This window comes from Mus pahari, chromosome 22 (assembly GCF_900095145.1).
Source record: "Mus pahari chromosome 22, PAHARI_EIJ_v1.1, whole genome shotgun sequence".
NCBI classification, from domain to species: domain Eukaryota; kingdom Metazoa; phylum Chordata; class Mammalia; order Rodentia; family Muridae; genus Mus; species Mus pahari.
Window position 1 is genome coordinate 47,447,612 of NC_034611.1, and position 17,556 is coordinate 47,465,167.

At 55.5% G+C, this 17,556-nt stretch overlaps 1 protein-coding gene across 2 annotated transcripts in view; it reads right to left on the reverse strand.

Moving 5' to 3' along the window:
- The window catches only part of Cntfr (ciliary neurotrophic factor receptor), a 37,851-nt gene extending 20,516 nt beyond the window's left edge, over window positions 1–17,335 (reverse strand). For both annotated transcript variants that reach the window (XM_021222063.2, XM_029533419.1), the window contains exons 1-2: window positions 17,171–17,335; window positions 8,763–8,852 (exon numbers count right to left, since the gene is read on the reverse strand). The gene's annotated coding sequence lies outside the window, so the exon portion shown is untranslated. The remainder of the gene's footprint in view (window positions 1–8,762; window positions 8,853–17,170) is intronic.
- Between the last annotated feature and the right edge of the window lie 221 nt (window positions 17,336–17,556).

Genomic DNA, 17,556 nt, shown 5'->3' on the forward strand with positions numbered 1-17,556 from the left:
AGAGAGAGAGAGAGAGAGAGAGAGAGAGAGAGAGAGAGAGAGAGAGAGAGAGACTTGGGTAAGAGGAGCAGGCGTGGGTGAGGCAGAGCACCGAGTGGGTACTGACAGGGACAAGGACCAGAGATGGAAGTTGAAGAAGAGACATGAGGTGGAAGACAGGGCACCCTGGCTGGGAACTGCAGTTATTCCCAATGAGAAGACAGACACAAAGGCTCACTCTGCCCACCCCAGACCATCTCAGAAGCCCGTGTGACTCCTGTAACAAAAACCGCCACCACCTCTCTGCCCTCCATCACCGCCAACTCCCATCTCAGGGCAAACAGCTCCTTTCCCAAATCCTTACTTTAGGACTCCAGGATAGATGTAGATGATAAATGTCATACAACCCCAGAGAAGGTTGTACCCCAGCCTAGGCTCCTTTACCTTGGACCACACAAAGAAGTCAGCCAAAGAATAAAGATGGAACAGAGTACCCAAACATGAAAGCAGCCCCGTGCCCTGCAACACAAGCTTCCCGTACCATTTCTCACGTGGAACCCCGTGTTATCAGTTACCTACACATACAACCAACATATAAGACAAATTCTAGGACTCCAGTTGAGTGACACTGTCCCACTGGGACACAAAGACACTACCACACAGTGTTAATAAGTCAGATGAAATGATACAGTTGCACTGTGCACAATGACACACAAGCACTAATAGTCCCTACGATAACAATGTTGCAGAAAGAGTCAATCACAACAACACAGACAGTTATCACAGTAACAATGTTGCAGTAAGAGTCAATCACAACAACACCAACAATGCACTGATGCCTGTTGAGATGGATACAGTCACACAGAGTAGCAGAGATGTTGACATGGATACAGTCCCGACACGGAGATGCTGACAGATTCAATGGCATACAGAATGATACCAGTTCACAGAAACGCTATCACCCATGGAGGCTGACAGTACCCATTAGTAATATGGCCAGACAGTGACAAGCTACAGACTGGTGATCTCAACTACCCAGTACTGGAGTCTGGTTTAGGATTCTGGACCCCAAGACCACTCTTACCAGCCCCAACAATGTTCCAGATGCTCTGTCCCCACCTCACTTGTTGCCTAGCTAACCGGACACTCTGGGGGAGGTACTGTTTGGAAACTCCCCCCCCCCTTTATGTCTGCAGAGCTACAACCAGAAGTTTGGGGAATCCCTTTCAAAAACAGGTTGGGCTGTGGGTTGGAAGGACTGCTGAGCACTGCCTGGGTCTCAGCCCCAGCTGGGTGTGTGTGATCTGCAGTAGCTATGGGTGGAGGCTGCTGTGAGGGTTAGGAATGTTCACTCTGCCCTTGACCGTGAAGGAGAAGGGCTGCCTCACAAAATGACCTCAAAGCAAGGTTACCAATCCATCTCCAAGTTGGGTAACTGAGATCCAGTGGTCACTGGCCAGGACTCCTTGCGGTGCCCAGAACAGGACTGAAGTGACTCGTTCACAGCTTCTGACAACTCCAGACTCCAAACTCACACAGCGTGAGTAGAAAGGGCACCCTCCCCATCTCCTCAGAGCAGCCTAAAGGTCCTCCATATGGGCATGAGGCAGGCAAGGGGACACTGATGAAAAGGTCTGGGACATCAGCGAGCCTCCAACCTGTGGAGAAATTAGGATGAAGCAAGAAAGAGAAGCCATGGGGACAAGGATAGGGTGAGCAGGGAAAATTAGCCCTGGCCTGGACAAGGGGGAGCTTGGGAAGAGACAGGACAGGAAGCTCCAGGAGGGGGGGAGGAGTCTAGGCTGGGGCCCCCAGATCCCACCAGGCCTAGACAGCCTGGACAGTGTGGGCGGAGGGGGCCGCTGCTGAGGCCTGAATGGTTCACAGGCTGGATTGGGGGAGGACCAGGCCAAGGAGGGAGGCCTGGCTCCTGGCAGTTGGCCAGCAGGTCCCCTCACCCGGAGTGGGGAGGGGAGAGAAAGGAAAAGGGCACAGGTCAGGGCCAACTCCTGGGCTATAGGCTCCCACTCAATAGTTGCATGCCTCCCTCCTGTCTTTCTGACTCTCTTGTCTCTGGTTCTATCCCTTTCCCTCCTTTGAATCCAGCCCTCCCTCTTCTTCCTCTCACCTCTTGGTGCCACCAAGCGACATAGGACCCAGAAGCTGTGACTGAGGTTGGGATTCAAGCCTTCTGCTCCTCCTGGGCTGCCACAGCCCCTCCCACAGCAAGCCTGAGTGCCCGGGAAAGAACCCCACACCAGTATGTGTGCCCCCTCCTGCTTAGAAGAGGTAGGATACGGCTGAGCACCGGGGGGGGGGGGGTGTCAAGACAGAGGCAGCAATAGCAATTTCCCATCTCCAGCCTCTGGCTGAGGTTGTGGAAAAGGAGGCCGCCCTGATGTGAGTGAGTTGGGGGGGTGGGTATCCGCACCTGCTGTTGTGACCTCCAGAGCCGGAGATGGGGGCCCGTGGGGGGGGGGACACAGAGATTCCGATGGATTTTGGCAGCAGCCTGGACTCTAAGTGCTCACACACCCCCCACCCCCAGCCTCTTGTACCGTGGGGACCCTGAGTTCAGCATGTGCGTGCCCTGCTTGCTGCACGTGTGGACAGGCGTGTTAGAGGAGCCTGGGGCCCTCCTACAATGGGTCTGACTGAGCAGCTGGGGACATGTTCTGAGAAGATGAGAATCCATCCCACCAGCCTGAGCCCACATGGAGAGGTCCACTCAGAGCCCTGGAACTGTACTCGGAGCAGACCTCTAGATGCAGGAGGCCTGGGTTTGTCTCTTCTGAAGGCATTTGCTCCAGCAGCTCCTGCCTCTTGCATGGGGAGGAGGAAAGGGCAGAGAAATTCATGTTCTCTCTTTGGGCACATGCTCTGGACAGCTTCACCAGAATTGGAGGCACAGGTGACAAACTTCCTACCGGCCAAGCTCAGTCCAAAGTTTGTGGTTTACAGAAGAACCAGAAGGAGCCCTCCACCCAAAAAGGGCCAATATACCAGTTATGTGAAGGGCAGCAGGGGGTGGGGGGCAGTCATTGCATGGGGAGGGTAGACAGCAGGAATGCCACGATCTCTGGGGGATAAGGAAGACCGCGTGGCTGAAAGAAACTCTCTCTAGCTGGGGTAGGCACAAGGGAAGAGTCTGTGAACGCAGGCAGAAGAGGCTCTTCAGAAAATGGCTCTTCAGACTGGGGGCCTAGATCAAAGGCTTGTTTCTCTACTCCCACGCCTACCAGATCACTACTATATTACAACACACCCTTGAAAATATAGACATTGGCCAGCATGGTGGCACACACCTTTAATCCCAGCAATGAGAAGGCAGAGGCAGGCAGACCTCCATGAGTTCAAGGCCAGCCTGGTCTACAGGGTGAGTTCCAGAACAACCAGGGCTATGTAAAGAGACTGTCAAAAAAAAAAAAAAATTCCATGCAGGGATACACACACACACACACACACACACACACACACACCAGCAGGGCACTCGAAGCATGAGTTTGTAACAGGAAGAACTGAAGATGGTCTTTTTGGCAGAGCCAGAGTTGGTGGGGGGAGAAGTCTCGTTTTCCTTATGGAACAATGTTCTGTTTTCTCTGCCCCCTTAGCATGCACGTGTACCATGCATGCTACTTCTGAGGAACCTTCTGCTCTGCTGGGTAAGAGCAAGCCATCCTCCCTCCCCCTCCCTGCTCTCCACAATCTGTTCCTGATGGTAAACACAGGCGTGAGTACACATGCCCACATGTTCACACACACCAGCAATTCAGGATGACACAGGACCCAGTGTTCACCTCACACGGGGAAGAAGCACATACTAGAGAGTGCTCCCAGCCAGCCAGCTGAGCCTCCAGAGACCCCATCTACACACACACACACACACACACACACACACACACGCGCACACACACGGCCAGTGCTCGGCAGACATACCAGCAGCCTCACATACACGCTGACATCCAGTCACAAGCATGTATCATGGCCTCCCCTGCAGACATGCACTGCCAATGCCTCATACATTGGTGCACACACACACATGTGCACACACACACACACAGTCTCTCGCTCGCTCTCTCCTACGTCACAGTTGCGCACAGAGACTCCCTCACACAGAACGACCACCGACTCACATATGGATACTATCACACTCAAAGCTGTCAACCCTCCACACAGATGCCACCATATGCTTCCAGAAAATCCAGAACTCTCCAGTCACTCTCAGCCCGCCATGCTCCCAATGGGAAAGACACAGCCACTCATGACACAGTCACACTGGGCTGGGACCTGGGTGTGCTTGAGGAAAGGAGATAAAGCCACGTGGCTGAAGCCAGGACTGAGAAAAGAAGGGAGCACTTAGAACGACAATGATCTCGCAGCCAGCTCCGGCTTCCTCCTGCTTTCAACAACTTTATGGGATGGAGGGAGATCCAGGAAGGCTTCGGGGGTGGGGAAGACCTAGGGTGAGAGATGGTGGCACTGGCCACAGCAGGTACCAGAAAAGCCCCAAACATGCCCGTGCCCCATGCCTTACTGCCTCCCTGATTTCCCCAGGCTAAGAAGCAACAGCTTTCAGCCCGTCCTCTCCCTGGTCCTCTGTGCTCTATGCCCCTTACCTGTCTCTAGGAGATCCAGATAGCAGGCCTCCTGACAGACTGGGCGAGAGATGGGGGGTGGGGAGGAAGGCGATGAATAAGCCCTCACCTAAACAATCACACCCAAGCCTCACCACCACTGTCAGGCCCACAGAGAGGTGGAGACAGAGGCAGAGCATCGTCCAGACAAAGTAGGCGCTCACCTAACTGGCCACTAAGGACAAGAGTCCTAAAGTGTTCTTGGGCACTGTAGTTCCACCCCCAAGTCCTATCCCAGGATGGGAGGTCCTGATACTAGGTCCTAAGGCGCTGTCCAGGCAGAAGGGAATCCAGACGGAGCTGGCCAGTCCCCAAGCCTGGAACAACTGACATTCTCAGGACTTGCCTCTCTGGTTGTAGCCCTGGCCCTGTTGCCTGCATCCCTGTCTGTTGTGCTTTCTGGTCCAGGCTTGACAGCGAACACCAGGCACAACACCTAAGGAAACCAGCCAGGCACGGGCAGCCCCATAAAAGCCAGGTGATTGCAAACTGAGGAAAGCAGAAGAAATCAGGCTGAGGCGCCAGGGGGGCGGGGGGGGGGGGAAAGGAACCCAGATGACAGTATCCCAAAGAAGGTAGGTACTGGAGCCAAACGAAGCCAGGCACTGGGGACTGCAGAGAGCTGGGAGGTGTGGACAAACGAAGGCAGGCTTCGGGGATCAAATGAAACTAGGCAAGAGGCCCACAGGATGTGAGAAGAGAGAGATATCAGGAACTCATCCCCCCAGGCTAGATGTCACCCCCACACCCTAGGCCTCTCTCTCGGTAGCCCCCTCCCCTAGGCCGATGGACACAGCCAGAGCCCCCTCCCCTCTCAGAGGCCTGGTCCGCCTGCAGCCAATGGGCCCCGGCCCCATCCCTGAGACCTCAGGAAGTCCCAGTCCCTCCCACCGGCTGCTGAGGCAGGGGGGCTGGGGAGAAAGCGCAGAGAAGAGAGACAGCTTGGCAGGGGGAGCGCCGAGCAGCCGCGGGGGGCGGGGGCCGAGGAAGGAGCGGGAAGCGCCGCGGCGGGCTGGCGGGCTGGCGCGGGCGGGGGGGGGGTCCCCGCCGCGGCGGGGCGGCGGGGTGACAAGTTCTCGGCCCCGCGGCCGCGCGCACTGACCTGGGTCCCCGCGCAGGCGCCCGGCCGGTGCTCGGCGCTCCGTGGGTCCGCCCGGCAGCCTGCGGGCATCGGTCCCCGGGGCTTCCCCACCCCCGAGGGGCCGGGCCGGAGCGCCACGGCCGCGCCGGAGCCAGCGGGCGAGCGAGAGGGCGAGAGGGCGAGCGGGGCGGTGAGCGGGCCGGGAGGGGGAGGCGGCGCGCCGGGAGCCGAGCGAGCGAGCCGAGGCAGTGAGTGAGGGACGGCATGCAGTGAGGTCATCCTTTGAATCTAATTGTCTGAGTCAGGAGGAGATGTGGCACTTGATGCTGGGGGAGGGGCGGGGAGGGGACCCTCGGCAAGGCCGGGGGTGGCGGGCTCCGCTCCCCCAAACCCGCGGCGTGGATGCGGGGCTCGGAGCTGACCTCTGCTGCCCGGGTACCAGCCAGCCAGACTGGAGACGCGCGTCTCGGTCCCAGCTCTGGGCCACCTTCCTGTCCTCTTGGGAGTGATGGGAACCTGCCGAAGCCCGGGTCATCTTTCCACATTTTTTTTTTTTTTAGGGAATGGCAGACATCCCCACCACCACCACTACCATCCTCGCCACTCCCAGTCCTAATTCTGCCCTCAAGGAAGAAGAGAGTACTTCAGCCTTCCACATTGTCTCTGTGTACTTCAGGAAAATGGGCCTGGGACTCTTCTCCCAAGTTAACTACCTGCACTGGGAATCTGGTGGGATGTAGATTGAGCCCCAGACGCGGCCTTGCTCTCTGGGAAGGGCAGTGCAGAGGTCACGGATCCCCCATCCCAATAAACGCCCCCCAACCCCGTTTTTGCTCTACTTGCTCAAGTCTCCCTTGTTCAGGAGGGCCAAGCAGGGCCAGTTTCCAGGAGCACCAGGAGGCTACCCAAAGGACTCAGCTGCTCTGACTGTAGTGGGGCAAGTCAGCAGCTAGGCCTCGGGCTGGTGAGGCTCACACACCCAGGCGTGTACACAGAAGCACATGCACACATCTGCACACACACACGGGCGGGCGCAAGGATGGACCAGGCGGCTGGGGATGCTCTCACCGAGGGGCCACGTGCCCCTCCCCTCGCCCCCGTGGGGGAGGGGTGATAAATATTTAAGGGGCTTTTAGCTCAGAAGGGGCTGAAGCCGGGGGAGGGAGGGGGATCCACGCTGCCTGATTAATGGGGTTACGGGCTTGGATCAATCTGTCCGCCTGCCGCTCCCTCCTTCCCTCCTCCTCCCTCCCTCCGCCTAATGCGCTTTATCAGGAGACGTTTTTCTGACTTGGCAGCGTCGCGCGTTTTAAATAGACCCATTTAGAGCTCGGGTTGGGGGAGAAGAAGGGGGAGGTGGAGGGAGACAGAGATTGAGACGGGCAAGGAGACAGAGACAAATAGGGAGAGAGACGCCCGGAAGAGAGAGACAGGAGGGAGGGAGGGAGGGAGGGAGAGAGAGAGAGAGAGAGAGAGAGAGAGAGAGAGAGAGAGAGAGAAGAAAGGAGAGGCTGAGGGTAAGACTCCCGTGGAGGCTGAGATGGAGGGAGGTGATGGGAGGCCAGAGCAAAGGTGGGGGCTGCAGAGCAGAAACAAACACAGAAAGACCGAGAGAGAGGAGAGCAGGCACCAGCAGCCAGCGGAAACCCAGAGAGAGGCTCTCTGCAAGGGCTGAGTGCTAGCTTGGGAGACAGCAGATATCTTTTATTTCCAAAAACAGTTTTTCATCCACTTTGTTAAATTAAAAAGCTGTTTTTAAAGTGGCGCTGGAGGTGCTGCGGGGAGCGTGGACAGAACTGCCAAGCCCTCCCTCCTCAGTCCCACAGAAGCAGCTTCAGCCTGAGCCCCTGGGGTGTCTCCAGCTCCCCTGCTCTCTGAGATCCTCTGAGATCCCCCAGGGACAGGGTCAGGGCATCTGAGCTACTGTTCACTGGCAGGAAGTCCTTCCTGCTGTCTGGTCTCAGTCTCTCTTGCTGTAGGGAGTTCTTTCCTTTTTTTCCTTTCTCCTTCTCTCCTGAGCACCACCCTCACTCCTTAAGCCTCTCTTCTAGCTCCCTACAGTGCTCCCAATTTGGAGGTGCTTATGGCTAAGTAGCCTGTTTTTCTGGTAGGACATCAGATTCCCAGATATACTCCAATAAATACCATCTATTATTCTGTAAATCTATTTCATAGCCCTTCTAGTTTGAACACACTTTTAACGCAGACCCCACCCACCCCATGTCCTTAGGCCCTCCGGGAGGAATGAGGTGGGAAGCCTAATTTACACTACAGTATCTCTTCCTCCTTTCTCCTCTGGACCCCTGAACCAGCTAAGCTTCCCGGAAGGCCATGTGTCAGCCTGGACTACCCCACTCCATCCTTAACAACATGCACTCCACCACCACATGCCTCCCTGCCCCACTGCCCCAAGCCAGGAAAATGGCCAGTCTGTTTGGGAGCTGAGATGAAAAGCCCAGCCGGCCTTTGTGGGCCTCTGGCCTTTGTGGGCCTTTGGCGGGTTTTGGACAATAGGCCCTTCCGTTCCGCTCCAGTGCCTCAATTCCTCAGATGCCCCCACCCTGGGGCTGCCAATCCAGGGGCCTTGCCTGCTTGAATGAGAGGGAAGGAGGGTGAGATTCAGCCCCACTGCTGGCCCCACAAGACTTTTGGACCTGCCATTCCAACTCCTTCATGCTCAGCTACTCCTTCACGCTCAGCTACTCCTTCAAGCTCAGCTACTCCTTCAAGCTCAGCTGCTCCCCTAATGGAGCCAGAGATGTTTTAGGGGCAGAGAGGGAAGGAAGGGGGAAGACACAGAGAGCAACAAGATGTTCATAAATTTGGCATTCAGCATCCTCCACACAGAAGGGTATCCTAACCTGGCGCTGCCCTCTCTTGTGTGACGGTGGATGAGTCTCTTTCCCTCTCTGGGACTAATATAGGGGCACAAGGAGCCTCAGGCCCCAGGTCTTGGGAGACAGGACAGGAGAACTGCAAGAGTGGGTCTCAGGTCTGTCACTCAGGGCCCAGTGCACCTGCCTGATGCCCCAAGAGCAGCCTGCTCTGCCTGGGCTCCCAGCACCTACCTCGTTACCACCAGCTGTTCTCCACACACATCAATATTATCCTCCTCTCCAGACCAAAGCCTTCCTGGGATGATGTGATGGGGCAGGGTTCTGGAAGGGCAAAGGACATACATCAGGTCAGAGAAACCACAGGTCTTCCTGGAGCCCATCGCACCCTCATAAGCCCACTCTTCCGGGGAGACCAGCAGCATCTCAGTGCTCTCTTCTGTGAAATGGGAACAGTTACCTCGGAGCATCGTTTTGATGACTCAGCACCTGAGCAGTTGCTAGCGGGTGGGGCCTCGGATACAGCTAAGTCAGAACACTCACCTAGCATGGGTTCCCCAGCACGACACCCCGCACCCCAAAGCTAGCTGTTATTATCATATCTCTGCCAGAAGCAGATATGCCTGGGAGAGGAAAAAAAAAAAGCAGTATAATCTTCTTCTACCAGCTCTTTGCTGACTTCAGTTCTAAACCACAGGGACAAACAAAGGGCACAAGATAGGCCTGACACCACTCACAGATACATACCACAGATTCCCACACAGGCAGGGTTCAGACAGAAAGGCCTCCACATCACACACACACACACACACACACACACACACACACACACGTGTTGTCATGGGCGCTGGCCTCGATGCCCACCGTTCCCACATCCTCCAGATCCCCACCATGACTTCCTGAGCATCCGGTATGTGCCCGGAGTTGTTTAAGCAGCCACATTTGCACCATCCCCTCTTCTTGGTTATCCCTCCATGAGACGGGTGCTAACATTCTTGCCACTTACACAAGACTATAGGTCTGACCACCTCCGGAGCCTAGAACGGAGTCAGTACCCCTCCCCCCTCCACCTTTCCATGCCAGTTTGCCTCTGTAGCTCTCACCCACTCACACAGGGCTAAGGGTATTTATTCTTTTCTGTCGTGCTGGACCCATGCTAACTGAGCACGCTCTGATTAAGCCTATCTGCAGCATCAGCTAGCAGCTGCCCAGGTCCTTGGCTCTGCAGTCTTTACATTAAGTCCCAACTGATGTCTAACTCCCCCTGTCAGACAGGCTCTCCCTCTATAGATTAGAGATTTTCTGGCCCCTGCCTCCGGGAAGTCAAAGTGTTTGCCCCTATACCCAACTTAACATACATACATTCTTCCTTTATTCTCACTTTATGTGCATGAGTATTTTGTCTGTGTGTGTGTGTGTGTGTGTGTTTTGCTTGTACACATGTACATCATATGAGTGCATGGTGCCCTTGGAGATCGGAGGAGGGGTTTGGATGCCTGGAACTGGAGTTACATGAGCCACCATGTGGGTCCTGGGAATTGAACCTGGGTCCTCTGCCAGAACAACCCCTCTCCAGCCCTTAAGTTACATTTAAAAACCAAACTGTATGTCATGCGTGTGCATGTTCCTGTGTGTGTGTGTGTGTGTGTGCACCACATGTGTGCAGGAGGCTGCAGAGTGTCAGATCCCTTTAGCTGAAGTTACAAGCCATGTGGGTCCTGGGATCCGAACCTGGGTCCTTTGCAGGAGCAAGTTAGTGTTCTTAACCGCTGAGTCATCTCTCCAGCTCCTTAACTTACATTTTTGTGCCAAATCATCCAAACAACATTCTGAGATCGCCTTATTTCTGTTCAGTAGTGAGAACACTGAGACGGCAAAAGCAGCTCTTCCCCAAACGGTGCAAATGGGCACTGGCAAGGGCCCTGGGACTTCAGAGAAGCTGCAGTGAATTCTGGCCACTCAATAGACCCCGCGCCTTCTACAAGTCCCCAGGAGATGTTATGGGTCTGACTGCTTCCTCAACAGGTCCCAGAATAAATCTGCCAAAGGTATGATTAGGGGCCTACATGCACACTCATGAGAAAGAAAAGGGACTCTGTCATGGAATCCTGCCCAGAAACCAGAAACATCACTAACAAGAGAAGGCCAGTAACTAAAACAGCGTGTTAGAGAGACAGGCTGGCTGGTGGCGACAGAGACCAGCACACCAAGACACAGGCCCAAAGACAGGGAGATAGAGGGAAGGCAGGCAGACATCAGGCCCAAGAATGACAGGTAGCTTGACACAGAGACAACAGCAGTAGAGAGAGGACAGGCTACACGAAAACACAGACAGATACACACTGATACGCAGAGGCACAGACAATTACAGACCCATCTGACCTTCACAAGAAAAAAAACAAACAAACAAACCAAGCCAGGCTTTGGCTGTGTGTGGCATGTATATACGTGTGTGCGTGTGTTGGGGGAAGCATACAGTATCTCCACGCACATTACACCAGCTGCTTCCAACAATCTCATCTGATTAATAATAAATGCCCTGTAATTACAGCTGCTCCCCCCAGCCCTTCTTCCTGTTTTTTTTTTTTTTTTTTTGTCAGCTGCCAGGCCAGCCCCCTCCCACCCCATCATGGATCCCATGACCCTCTCCGTTCTAACCTGCAGCTTTCTAGGAGAAGGAGAGAATGTGAGCTGACAGGGCCAGATTCCCGCTCTGCAGGGGCTCCCGGCTCTCTAACCTGGACGAATGCCCTTAGGTGCCAAGCAAGATTTGTCCTCGAATTCTTCCCTTCTCACCTCCCCACACACCCCCCTCCCCGCCACCTGTGTGTCACCAGCACTCCAATATGGCCAGAGATACACACAGGTGAGCTCTCCTTGGCTACCCTCACTCTCCTGCCAAAGATGCCACCACCCACAAGCCACTTACCCTTGGAAACCTAAGAGGCTTGAAGGAGAAAGGAACCTGGGCAACGGTCTCCCCCACTTCCACCCCACCACTCGGGCTCTAAACATCCCAGTCTCCTTGGTTCCCCATTTCTCCGTGACTTGCCCCCACGTGCTCCCAAGTCTGCCTCCCCCCCCCCCGCAGGCCTCCCACCACCAAAGCATCTCTATCAGAATCAGCCTCTTCTCAGCCGATCTGTTTCTAATCGCTGGGGCCTGGTTCACGCTTGCTGCCCCCCCCACCCCAATATTGATTCCATTATTTGGAGAGACATTGACGTCAGAAGTCTGGATGGGTGCCAAAACCGCCTTCTCTCCAGGCCTGGGCCAGGGCCCAGCGCCCCCCGCCCCCACCCCCACCCCAAATCCTGCGATTTCACGGAGGGGCGTGGAAAGGTCAGCTCACAGGCCAAGGTCACGTGGCATCTGCTTTCTGATACTGGACTCCTCTTGTCTTTTTTGGGACCACCACACAGTGTTGTTCCTCCTCCCGAGGAGAGGGCCCACACAAAGGCCTGGGGTCAGAAGTGAGGTACAAGTCTACAAAAGGGGGGTCTTACTGAAATCCTTGCTAGGACTTGCTACACAAAAGGGGTTAGGGGTAGCCAGTGGCTCAGGAGAGGGTACTTAAGGAAGTGGCTTGTTTACTTACCACACACACTTGCTAGGAACTTGAAAAGCTGCCGACTGCCTACTGATGGAGGTTTAGTTCTAGCACTGGGTGCTCCCACCCTGCTAAGGAGGAAACTCCCTGTGGTGTTAGGATTACCAGTAGCCCCAAGTGTCGCCTTCATTTAACTAACCACACACAACTGAGCTAATAAAGCTTCGCTCTGTATGGATCAAAGCCCCTGCCCCTCCGGCGTTGCCCACCCAAGCCTGCCTCGGTTTCCCCTGCTCGATTTTTACTCCCAGCCTCTCCTAGGAGACACTCACCATGATGTGGGTGTGGGTCTCTCCTTATCTCTCTCCAGCTAAGGTGCTGCACAGGACCCCAGCAGCAACTCCAGGCCTCTGGAAGGGCCGGCCGCGCATGCTTTAGGGTCTGTGTTTTCAGACAAACATTAATAACCAACAGACAGTCCACCCTGCCTGAGCTTCGGTGACCTGGATATGGGGTCCATTCTCCAGACCTACAGAGAATTAAGGGCACACTCAACACCACAGGAGAATAGAGACTGTCTGTGAAGAGGGCAGAAAGACTTCAGATCACTGCCTCAGGACCAGGTTACTGTCTGCTACTCTCTCTAAGGATGTGTAAGGGGCTTTCCTTATTTCCATCTTTCAAATAACTCACCGACCCTTTGAACCAGAGAGCGGTGCAAAGAGGAGTCCCTGGGCCTCGAACCTGAAACCCCGAACTGTCCCCTCTCACAATCATGCCTCCACGTGGAGAATCGACTTCCGGCCAAGCACCAGGAACATGGTCCTGCCCACAAGAATCCGCTTGTTTGATGGAAGAGATAAGGCTGTGTTCTCTTATTACATGCCCTCTCTGCATCACAGGCAGGGTACAGCAGTGATGGCGGCAGACCCAGAACCCACACAGGCAGTACTGCCACCTTGCTGTACAATGCAAGGAAAGAACACTTAAGGGTATCTTGGACCCTGCCTGGAATCAGCAGAAATCTGTCCCCAAGTCCAGGGACTCTCCATCACATTCCTAAGACACAGATAGGTCCTGCTGCGTAAAAGTCACCACCGCCGCCTAACTTCAGTTTCTTCTGATGTAGTCCTAACCTCAGTTTCCGGGCACTGGGTCCCTACAACTGCAGGGTCTAACATCTGCTCCAGCTCCTCCTTTTGCCTTTGGGCAGCCAGAGCTCCTGACTCTAATGACACTGCCCCCCCAAACCAGCACAAGCTTTAGGGGTTCCCTTTGCCTGCTGCAAAAATAAAGGGGGGCAATGACCCCTTGCTCTCTAACCACAGTTTCTCTCCACAGGAAGCCAGAGCCAATGTGGGTGTGGTCACCCAGGGCCACAGGAGTTCACTGTCCCTCCTTCCCCACCACCTCTGACCCCACAGTGAGCTCTGGAGGAGGGGGTCAGTCCACTTCAATCTTCTTGCTTTCTGGACCCCTCCCCAAACCACACACACATGGTCCCCCCCAACCAATCTGCATTTCAAAGAAAATTCACTCCATATGTTTCCGATTCATTTACACTTCAACTCGCTATGGGGGGGGCAGAGTGCAGAACGCCTTGCCTCCAAGCCCCCCCTCCCCGCCCCCATAGTGAGGCTGGAGTGCATGTGTCCAAAGGGACACATCTTTCAAGGCTATGGAGCAGTTAAAGCCAGGCCACCTCAGCCTGATGTGCCCCCTCCATGAACCAAGTCCCTACCTTGTAAGCGTCTATGGGGCTGGGATGGGAGTAGTATGCCTCAGGTGGTCCCATCCACTGGTCTCCACCGTGGGCTGGTGAAGTCCAAGACCATTTCTCTAAGGCAGGTAGAGTCCTGGGGAGGGCTACAGCCCAGACCCCCTAGGGATAGTGTTCTTGTAGGGAGCAGGGAGGGGTATGTTGGTATTCCTGTGTAAACACTGAAGCCATGAGACATAACATGGCCTCTACCCTTCTCCAGCTGGAACAGAGGAGAGTAGAGAGGATGCAATTAGAGACAGCTTCTTCTCTCCCAGAATCACTAATGCACCTGGGAACTTTCCTGAAGTCCCAGGCCCAGGCTGGAGGATGTGGGGGTCGAGGGCAGGAGATGTCTAAGGACTTGAGTCTCTCACCCCCACCTCCCCGCTGCCCTGATCCTTTCCACCACAGAAGAGGTGCCCACAACTGTTTAAGGAATATTTCATGGCACATGGAGGAATCTGTCGGTTCACTGACCCCTGTACCAACAAACCACTCAGACATTCTGCCAAGAGCCTAGCTGGCTGGTAGGAAGGCTTGACCCGCACAGTGTCTCCCACCATCTTGTCCACCAGATCACAGCCTGTGTAAAAGACCAGACGTAAGCAGAACCAAGCAGACGCCCCGTCTTCACCCCGGACATGTGTCTGTTCTTCACCTTGATTCCCCTGATGTGGCATCACAGCCCAAAGAACACACATGGGAACGCATGACGAAGTCTAGGCTCCCCTGGCATTGTGTGGGTCTGAATGTGAGCCGCAGGATGGAAGTGTGAGTTTAGTGTGAGCCTCAGGATCTAATGTCAGTCTGAGCATGAAATCTAAGATCAAAGTGTGGGGTTGTTTGGTTCTCTGGCAGTGCTGGAGGGAGAGTTAAGAAAGATGGGTGCATGAACCAAGATCCTGAGGTATGACCCTGGCCGTGGGTCGGAGGGGGTCAGAAAGTAGGCTCAGAGACTGACTGAGCCCCCAAACAACTCCTTGCTAAACAGTGTGAATTCTTGGCCTTCGGGGCGTTCTAGGTGTGAGTCCAGGTTTCCCTTTTTAAGTATGAATGTCAAGCCCCTGGTGCCTCTATAAACCCAAGGGTTTCAAAATCCAGGCACCATAATCTACTTGATTACAGGAAGAAGTGAGAATCTACAGCGTGGCCACTAGAGTTCTAAATAGGAACACCCAGATCCTCCTGTGAATCCGAGTGAGTTGCCCAGATCCTGGTATGAGTCCAAGGTTAGCCCCTTGAGTCTTAACCCTTCAGTTCCCCAGGTGAATCTAAGTGTGAACCAAAGGTCCTCACATGACTCCACGTGAACTCGAGCCCCATTTGTAGCGTTGGGAGTCAGAGTGGGACTGGCTGGCACAGAGGGCGGGCATGGCATCCTGACAGGAACTGCAGTGTCCCGAGAGAGCCCTTGCATTCACACGGGGGAGTCCTGCATTCTTCCTGCTGAGTCTGAGTTTGACTATGGGCCTCCAGTGTGCTCTAGTGTGGCAGGGTCCCTGAATGAATGAGTCGACCTGAGGACTCTGTGGTCTTACAGAGTCAAGAACTGGGGTACCAGTTCATAAACCCCATGGAGCTTCTGTGGACCAGTTCTAAGTCCCGAACTGTGAACCCGTGACAGATATGCAAGTGTGAGCCCCCAATGAAAGCAGAGATGATATTCGAGCACCCCTCCAGAAGTGTAAATCTACATGTGAATCCCACTCCCCTGGTGTGACTCTGAATGCAAGCCCCCCCCTGAGGGTAAGCCCCCCACCCTCACCCCGTCTCTGGAAGGAGTTTAAGTGTTCCAGTGTGAATCCGAGTGTGAATTCCAGAGCCCCAGGAAGTCTTGAGTGTGAACTTTAAACTCTTTAGTCTTTGGGTAGACTCAGAGTCCCCGACTGGAGTGTCAGTTCTGACAGAGTCTGAACCTTTAGCTGCATCTTAATCCCTCCTAGCGCCTCGGAAACCGACAGAAAGGATTTGTGTGGGCTGTCAGAGTAAAAACAGGGACAAAAATATGAGACTCACTGCTCTCCTCACCTCCCAGATCCAAGCTAGCCCTGCATCTCCACGAAGAGCCAGTTGGGCAAGCCCCCAGGGTCAGACACACAAAAAATATACCCTATGTTTCAGACCGCAGTTGACTAACGCACGAACACTCTGTAGTCTCAACTCTTACCACCTCAGAGGATAGGGTACACAAATACATCCTGTGACACAGACAAATATATCACAGGCAGAACAAGTTGTGTTAAAGGCACACAGTATACAGACACACGCCCAGTGTTGCCGGCAAGATAAGGTGCTAGACTTGCGTGCACAAACACACACATACATAAATGCGGGGATGAGGGGGATGAATTCTCAAACAGAGAGACTAGATAGAAAGAAAGAAAATCCTGAATTTTCAACAAGGCGTGAAATAGTCCTGCCCGCCTGAAGCTACTGGAGGGGGGAGGGGGGCCAGGGAGCCAGCGAGCCAGCGAGCTAGACGCTGGAGAAGCTCGGCAGAGGAGAGGAGTCGAGGAGAGCTGTCCGTCTGGTGACCTCCTCGCGGCCCAGCCCCCCACGCACCGGGAGATACACTACTCTGTACAACCTGGGGACACCCAGAAACACCGGAGAAGGCACACATGGGCAGACTCACAAAAGAGACACTTGGGGATATGCCCCAGGCTTGGAATCACACACACCAGAGGACTTACAAAGAGACACACCGAAAGGGACTCACTGCGTGCAGATACATCCAGGCGGACTCATGAGAAAACCACAGGCAGAATCACACACACACACACACACACACACACACACACACACACACGCCCCACACGCGGAGTCACACGGATACCCAGGCACTGAAGCGCAGCCATCCCTTTACACTCCCAGGCACTTTGAAGTCCAGATATTTCCCCCTCGAGAAAGAAGCAAGCTTTGGGTGCGTGGGGGGTCACTGCGAACCCCCTAGCTCTGGAATTTTCCCAGACCCCGCGCATGCTGCTCAAGGGTGGGAAGAACAGGGACACTAGAACTAACCGCCCTGGCCACCTCCCTCCAGCCCTGATCGCCCAGCTTCACCACCACCACCACCACCACCACCACCACCACCACCACCACCACCACCACGCCCAACCCCTGGCGCGCCCGGACGTAGGGGGCTGCTGCTCGTGCGCCCCCGCCCCCGAGTTTGCGGGCAAAGTTTCTGGTGAACTTTCCTACCTCCCCCGACCGCGGGGCCCACGCGTGTCCCCTCCCTCACTCTACCCGCACGCACGAGGGCCGCGGGGTCTGTCCGCCTGAGCGTTCGAGGGTCAAGCCTCGCGCAGACCGCCGCGGAACACTCACCGCGCCCTCGGGCCACCCGGGCTCCGCGCCGCGCCCTTCGGCCGCTGCAGGCGGGGAGCGAGGCAGGAGCGCGGAGCGAGCACTGCGGCCGGATCCCACTGCCGAACCCCGCGCCGCGCCGGCTGGAGCCGCCGCCTCCACTGCCGCCGCCGCCGCCCGCTCTGCACCGGCTCCTCTGCTCTCCGCGGCTTTAACCCCCCCATCCTCCTCCCTCCCTCGCGCGCTCCCTCCCTCCTTCCCTCGCCCATGTGACCGCGGGCGCCCGCTCGGCCGCGCGCGCCCTTGCTCCCCTCCCCCTCTCGCCTTGTCTCCCCGCGCCTCCGTTGCCGCGCACCACGACCCCCCCTCCGCGCCACGGCCCCCGCGCGCCTCCGCTTTGGCACGTT